At 47.1% G+C, this 7,848-nt stretch overlaps 1 protein-coding gene across 1 annotated transcript in view; it reads right to left on the reverse strand.

The window, feature by feature from the left end:
• The window catches only part of Card11 (caspase recruitment domain family member 11), a 125,918-nt gene extending 123,052 nt beyond the window's left edge, over window positions 1-2,866 (reverse strand). The window contains exon 1 of the mRNA XM_021186839.1: window positions 2,680-2,866. The gene's annotated coding sequence lies outside the window, so the exon portion shown is untranslated. The remainder of the gene's footprint in view (window positions 1-2,679) is intronic.
• Window positions 2,867-7,848: the final 4,982 nt, after the last annotated feature.

Below are 7,848 nucleotides of genomic sequence, written 5' to 3' on the forward strand. Positions count from 1 at the left end.
GTGGCTCAGTGGTAGAGCCCCTGCCTAGAATCTCCCAGTGAGGGGCTGGGGGCGTGGCTCAGTGGTAGAGCATCTGGCTTCAATCTCTAGCATTGCAAGAAAATCCCAACAAAATCCTGTCAATTTTCTTCAGCAGAAAGCGTTTTTTGAGGGGCTTCTTTGAAAGCTGTCTTTCCTTTTCTTTTCGTCCCCAGACTTTTATCAATCCAAGTATTTTCCAGCCTGCTTGGGCCATGCAGCTGCACCATCGAGGGCAGTTTCTCTCCAGGGTAGATTTCCTGAGCAGAACTCTGATGTCTTTTAATCCTCACAATCATCCTGTAAGACTGGGATTGTAAACAGGGAAACTGAGGCAGCCTGGGCAAGAAGCCCACTCAGCTGTGCCGCAGTGGGAGCAGCCAGAGGTGCCAAGCATCCAAGCCTGACTTCAGACTTTAACCTTGGATTTGTGCCTGAGGCTAGGATGTTAACAGACAAGGTAGCAAGTGACAGCCCCGTTGTTCTTTACAATTCTTGTTTGTTTTTCAAGGTAGTGTTCCTATGTGTGGCCCAGGCTGTCCTGGAACTCATTCTGGAGACCAGGCTAGCCTCAAATGCAGAGATCCACCTGCCTCTGCCTCCTGAGTGCTGGGATTAAAAGCATGTGCTACCACTGCCTGGTTTTCTTTAAATACATCTTAAAGAGTTTATTTTAAATAATGTATATATGTATATGTCTGTGTGTAGGTATGCACATGTAAGTGCAGTGCCCATGGGGGCCAGAAGGGGGCACCATATATTTTGAAGCTGGGCTTGCAGAGTGTATTGAATTGCTGACAAGAGTTCTAGGAACTGAACACAGGTTGTCCGCAAGAGCACTGAGATATGTCTTCAGCGCCAGGACATCTTTTAGAACTGCCCCAAGGACCATAGAGTAAAGGTTCTTAACCTCCCTAATGTTGCAACCCTTTAATATAGCTCCTCATATTGTGGTGATCCCCCAACCTTAAATTATTTTTTGGTTGCTACTTCATAACTGTAGTCTTGCTACTGTTGTGACTTGTAATGTAAATATCTGCTTTCTGAAGATCTTAGATGATCCCTGTGAAAGAGTTGTTCAACTTCCAAAGGTGTCACGGTCCACAGGTTGAGTACTGCTCGGGCATCATCCCATCTACTGTCATCCTCAAAACACAGATCCACAGACCCTTGAGGGGAAAACCATCTCTTGTAGGAAAGGTGCAGGAAAGCTGCACTAGAAAGTGGAGAAGGAAGCACCTCACCATCTTACCTCAGCCTGGGATCCTTGCTGAGCTCTGGAGCCCAGCTGCCTCCCATGCTCTTCCTCTGAGTTCTTTGTCATCAGAGCATAATCCCTTCAAGACAGGCATCTCCGGGCAAGCAACCTCATATTTTTACATGCTTTCTGTGGCCCCTAAGTGTCAAGTACAGAACGGCCCAGGAAGGACTTACTGATGGATTGACTCAAATAAAATTAAATTGGCATCCTCACAAGAGAGTTTTGTCTGTCTAGGCCAGGCTAGCCTAGAATTCGCAGCCCCATAGCCTCAGCTTTCAGAGTGCCTGGCAACCTTGTGAGCTTTACCTGCAGATTTGCTGTAGTGATTTTTCATCTTAGTTGCAGGTAGGATCATTGGTGTGCAGGCTGAGGCTGAGTGTGGGTGTGGGGGTGGGGGTGACATCTCCCTGTGTGACGTCATCAACCTGCTTTGCTGATACTCTGCTAATAGAATCTGCATAGGTGCAGACCACTTCCCTGTGATGCCCCACAGCTGAAGTTCCTGGCTTTATGTTAGAAGCAGCCATCACAGGCCTGGGGGATCTATTTCCTCTTTACAGACGACTCAAGGATGGAGATGACTGGGATTCAGGGAGGGCGTGAGGGTGAAGAACTGCACTTAAATTCCTGCCCGTACACTAATTCACGTCACTGATTTCCAGGACACATTATGCATACATAGGTACTAAATAAATGTTGGGTAAGGAACCCCTCCCCCACTTCCTAGTAGGTCAGACCTTCCAGAAAAGTTATAAATGTCGCAAGAAAAAAAAAATTTTTTTTTCAAACTACAAATCAAACTGGCTGTACAGAAGTCAAGGCTGAGCTGCTGGCCTCTGGCTAAGACTGTGAGAGGAAGTCCAGGCTCAGGCAATGGTCCCGAGCAGTCTGCTCCCCACAGCGTAATAGGTGATGCATCACTCTCTCCTGTATTCAGTACCCCTAAGGGACAGAAGAGCTCTTCAACCTTCTCATCAGGTTCGGGGAGGAGGCTCTATGCCGCAGGCCATTGGTACCCCAATAGACATGTCTCCCATGACATGGTACCTCTCTTTGGAGAGCAAAGAAGGCCACCTACTCAAGACCCTCTGAGTTAGGCTGGGCTGTGACCTGCAAACTTCCAGCCATTTAAGGGGTCAAGCGCTCCCTTTTGTTCCCTTCCTCTCTGGTGATAGCTAGGGGAGGAGCTTTTGCAGTTAGTAACCCAAGAGTTACACAGTGAAGTCCAAAACCTTTAGCGAGGGCTAGGGGAGAGAGGCAGGGGAGCGGGAGCAGGGTGCGGAGCGGAATCCTTACCACTCCTCCACACTACCTTCCCTACTGCCTCCGGATTGCCCCTGCTGCCCCCACAGCACAGTCTCTTCACATCCTTCTCTCTTCCCCAGCCCGGCCGCACCTACCTGGGGTGCTCATGCTCCACAGGCTCCGGGCGCTTCCTCCACGCTGGTCTCCAACTTCCTCCAGCACTGGGCTCTGGGCTCCAGCGTGCACCTGCCTGAGGCTGCCACCCTCCCTGGGCCTTGGAGACCCCTAGGGATGCCAGGCGCCAGGAGTCCAGAGATCAGAGAACTCAAGGGGAGGAGAGAGAAGTGGGAGAGAGAGAGAGAGAGAGAGAAGAGAGAGAGAGAGAGAGAGAAAGTGTGTCATAGGCTGGTAGGGGCGGGGGAGAAAAATGCAAAACCAGACAGGAAATGAGACTTGAAAAAAATTGCAAAAGGTTAGAAAAAGAGATAAGGAGGGGGAGGGGTTGAGCTTGAGCCGAAGGCTTTGGGGGCCTGGCTGTAATGAGGAAAGGGGTGTGCCAGGGTGGGGACATTGCTGAACCTGAGTCAGGGGCCTGGGTGCTGAGTCCAAGGTGGCCAGGCCACCTGCTTTAAATGTAGTGAAGCTGGTTCAGCCTGGGCTGTCAATTAACGAGGTCCCATTGTAGACTTAGGAGGGGTACCTACATTTTTAGTTATTTTTAGGGTAGTTTGGAATGAGGGGTCTTGGATTTCTTCACTGGGGGGGTGATGTGGAAGAGGGCATCCTACCATAAGAGATTCAAGTTTGCTCAGAAATGGAACCAGGAACCTGAAAGAATATGTTCCTAAAGTAAATAACCAGCACATGGTCCCCAACACTAGGCTCAGAGAAATAAGCTCGCCTTAGGAGAAAACTCTTTGAAAAATTAATTAAGATTACTTTTTAAAGTGTGTGTGGGGGGGCATATGTGCACTGGTTTCTGAAAGATGCTGTCTGTGTCTGGCTTTACAGATTGCTCTCTGCCGTCCGCCCTTGAGTGTCTTGCTGGACCTGGAGCTAGGCTGGGGGACAGAAAGCTCAGACCCCCTCTTTCCATCCCCACAGCCTTGGGGTTGCAGGCCTGGCCATGCTCTGCTTTTTGTGGGAGTGCTTGGGATTTGAACTCAGGTCCTCCTGCTTGCACACCAAGAGCGCTTATATGCTGAACCCTCTAGAAATGTTTCAGTCTGTAAAGGAGAGCACTCGCCACCACTCCATGCAAGCTAAGAGAGGAATCCACACGCTTTAACATAACTCAAGCACACGAAGATATACAAGGGCATGTGCACCAGGGTGACGGCTTCTCACCAACTGAATAAAAACGTGTAGTTCACACCCACACCTTGATCCATCCAAACACGAGACTTCTATGTCCGCCTCAGCACCCCGGGCCTCTCCCAGTCACGGTCCCACCCAGCAGGAGCACACTCAGCCCCAGCTGAGACTGGTTTTTGCCCATTCAGGAGCATTGTTAGTTTTTGGTTTTGCATTGATGGAGGTTGAATCCAGGGTCGTCTACATAGTAAGCAGGCATTCTGCTACTAAGATGTACCTCTATCCCCCCTCCCTGGGGGATTCTAGGCAGGGGCTCTACCACTCAGCCACACCCCAGCCCCTCACTGGGGGATTCTAGGCAGGTGTGCTCCTGCCGAGTCACACCCCAGCCCCTGGTCATGATTTCCCATAACCAGAAGCAGGCGTAGGCTCCCTTTTGTTTTTCCCTCTCACTCAGTCTTCAGTTTTTGACATTTATGGATGGGATTGAATGCAGGTGTAGTTCATTAAGTCTTGGCTTCCTCCACCCAAATCTTCTTTTAAAATGTTAAAGTTTCAGAAAGTTTGGAAGAACAATATAGTGATAGCCACGATTTCCCACCACCCGATTCTCTAATTGACAGTTTGGTGCATCATAATTTCCCTGCCCATGGATCTTTGCTTCGGATGCACTTCAGGCAGGTAGCAGATACTGGCCAGGTGCTTTCTACAGACGCCATCTTGTGTGTCACTGTGTGAGAACTGGGCTTGTCCTCATATTGGGGATTAGACCCCCGAGCATCACATACAGCACACAAGCTGTGTACTCAGGCCTCTTTTCACTTTTGTTTTTTAAACATTAAATAAAATATTATGTGTGTGTTTCTTTTCCTGTGTGCATAGTTGCGCGTGTGAGTGTGCATGTGTGTGGAGGTCAGAGGTCGGCCTTGGGTGCTGGTTACTAAGTGCTGTGCACGCGTGTTTCTGAGACAGAGTCTGTTAATAGCTTGGAATTTGCCTGGGCTGGCTGGCCAGTGAGTCCCAGGGACCCACCTGTCTCTGCCTCCACAGCGCTGGGGCTACAAGCACATACTGCTACATGTACCTATTGTAAAAACATGTGTTCAGGGAATGGAGCTCAAATCTACATGCGTGTAAGGCACCAGTCTACCCACAGAGGAGTCATCCAGTCCTAATCAGAGAACCTTTAAATGTAACAAATTACATGTGGGTCTTAATTTACATATTATATATCATACATCACATGCCATACCATACATAACATGCCACATAGCATATATCATATATATTCACATATAAATTGCCATATATGATTATATATTATTTTAAAATATTTTTTAAAATAGACATTATTTATGTATACCATATTATATTTAAATAAATATTAATTTAATAATATTTAAAACTTTAAAAATAATTAAATAATACATATTTAATGTATGTGTCTCACTTTGTGTATAAGTATACATTAATTATATATACTATATACTATACTACATATTATATTTAAATATGTATTATTTAAAAGTTATGTGTACATATCTCACGGTCCCTCTCTAAGTGTGTGGGTATGGGTGTGTGGGTGTGTGCACATGAGTGCAGGTATCCGCAGAGGCCAGTGAAAATTTCTGATCCCCTGGAACTGGAGTCTCAGGACTGGAGTCGGGCATCCTGTGTGGGTGCTGGGAACAGACCTTGGGTCTTTTGCAACAATAGCAATTGCTACTAACCAATGAGCCACTTCTACATCCCCTGAAATTTACAGTTAGGTCTTGACTATATGATGCAATGAACTTTGGTAAGTGTGTGTACTGTGTGGTGCAGAACCCTCACGAAGACCCAGGATTTTGCAGTTTAATCTGGCTGTGTCTAGCTACTTCTGACCATTGAGTGCTACATGGGCTCTTATGAGTAGGCACTAAATTTTAAATTCTGTTTAATTTTAGTTGATCTTAGCTTAAATCTAGGAACCATTATTCAATTCTGTCTACTGCAAAGCTTTTAAGTTTACTGAAGCAATTTACATGCCAACCTGCTTAGAAATCTCATGGAACCTAAGGAGAAGATTAAGTATTTCTGAGGAAAATGTAATGTTAGTTGATGGGCTGCAAGTTTTAAAGATAGTAGAGTTGGATAACTTCGAATATACCAGGTGAGGCAATGGCTGGAGCAATGACTCAGTAGGTGAGGGGCTTGCAGTACAAGCATGAGACCAGTGTTCAGATCCCCAGCATCCATGTACATCATGGGCAGGCATGGCCGGCCTGACTGTAAGCTCAGCTTGTGGGAAGTAGAGATGGGGGATTCCCAAGGCCAGCTAATTACTTAGACTAGACCAGTCTGCAGGTTCTGGGTTCAGCCAGGGGCCTTGCCTCAATGAAGAAGTGGGATGTGGTTGAAGAAGTCATTTGTGTCAACCTCTGGCTTCTACTTGCACACACACATGTATGATGCGGTGCACACTCAGGAGCCCTGCATAATAATAATATAGGACAGAGGATTGGGACTGCGCTGAGAACTGAACGTGGGGTCTCACTCATAGAGGAGCAAATGCAGGGCTGAAGAAGCTGTTAACTGCTACATGCCCTCAGCGAGAGGCAGGAGGATGTGAGACATGGAACTTCCAGAAGAGGATGCTGTGGGCTCCGTCTTGTGACAGTCTCATGTCAGTCACCATAGGTGCTCTGATTTCAGCATTGCAACTGTTACCTTAGTCCCAAATGACAGAATCTCATAACAGCAATGCTTCCAGAACTTTCTGAAGTATAGGACACCCTCCCCCACTTAAAATAGATGTCTAAGACACCTGTGGTGTTGTATACCCATGATTCATACACACAAGAGCCTGAGGCAGGGGGATTGCTAGTTTGAGGCTAGCCTGGGCTATATAGCAAGACTCTCAAAAAAAAAAAAGTAAAACCAAATGTTAAAAAATGTCTAATCTGTTATAGATTCATAGTTTTGTAAAATATAATAAAAATTAATTACTAGAAAACAGTCAAGATACAAGCTGAGCAATCATGCTTGGATACCATGACAATGTCAGACTTGCCATAAAGTCTCAAAATGCTGAGACTCTATTTCTGTTATGTGGTTTGTACAGAGGCCCCTACATGTTACACTGTGGATTGCTCCCTTGCAGAGAAGAGAGCTTGCTGATGACCATGTCTGCCCCAAGCTGCCCCAGCCAGCCCTACCTACTGAAGACACTGGAAGAGGCAAGATAAAATCCCATTGGATGTTCACAAGGAAGGTCTGAAGTCAGCAGCTCAAATGATCCAGGCGTGGGGTGAGACTGTAGCTAGTTGGTAGATGTGTGTGTAGTTTCTGCGGAGAAATGATCACACGACTATTCACCCTGATAGGTCATCCGCAACAGGCCAAAGGAATGACTCCAGTGGAATTCAGTTTGGGTTACCAATGAGTTCTACTGTGGTTCCTTACAGGAGTCTGTGCGAGGGGTTAGTGACAGAGGCATGGACCACTCAGAGGCCGCTGCATCACCCAAAGCTAGCCAGAGTGACAGCTCAGGAATGCTGCAGTCCACAGCTCCCTGCAGCACTTGCATGCAGCTCTGCAGGTTGGAGGTCCCCCTCCCAGCACCTGCTTCTCTGACTTGGCAAGGGGCCTGATGAATCTTGCAAGTTCCTCTTTTCTGGGACTTGTGACTTCCTAAGGCTCAGGAGCCTCCTTCCTCCCTCCAGGTGGAACTGTTCCCATTCAGAGTAAATCTTGGCTCAATAGCAGAGCGCTTGCCTAGCCTGCACAAAGCTTTGAGTTCCCGCCCCAGCACTGCATAAACTAGGCATGATGCTGTGATCCCAGCACTGGGGAGCTGGAGGAGGGAAAACTGGGGTCAAGATCATCCTTGACTAAAGTCTCAGCCTCTGTTCTACTTCCGTGAAGAGACACCACTGCCAAGGCAAAACTCTTTATCAATGAAGACATTTAATTGGGACTGCCTTACAGTTTCAAAGGTTTAGTCTATTATCATCATGGTATGGAACATG

The sequence above is a fragment of the Mus pahari genome, chromosome 23, assembly GCF_900095145.1.
Source record: "Mus pahari chromosome 23, PAHARI_EIJ_v1.1, whole genome shotgun sequence".
Lineage (NCBI taxonomy): Eukaryota > Metazoa > Chordata > Mammalia > Rodentia > Muridae > Mus > Mus pahari.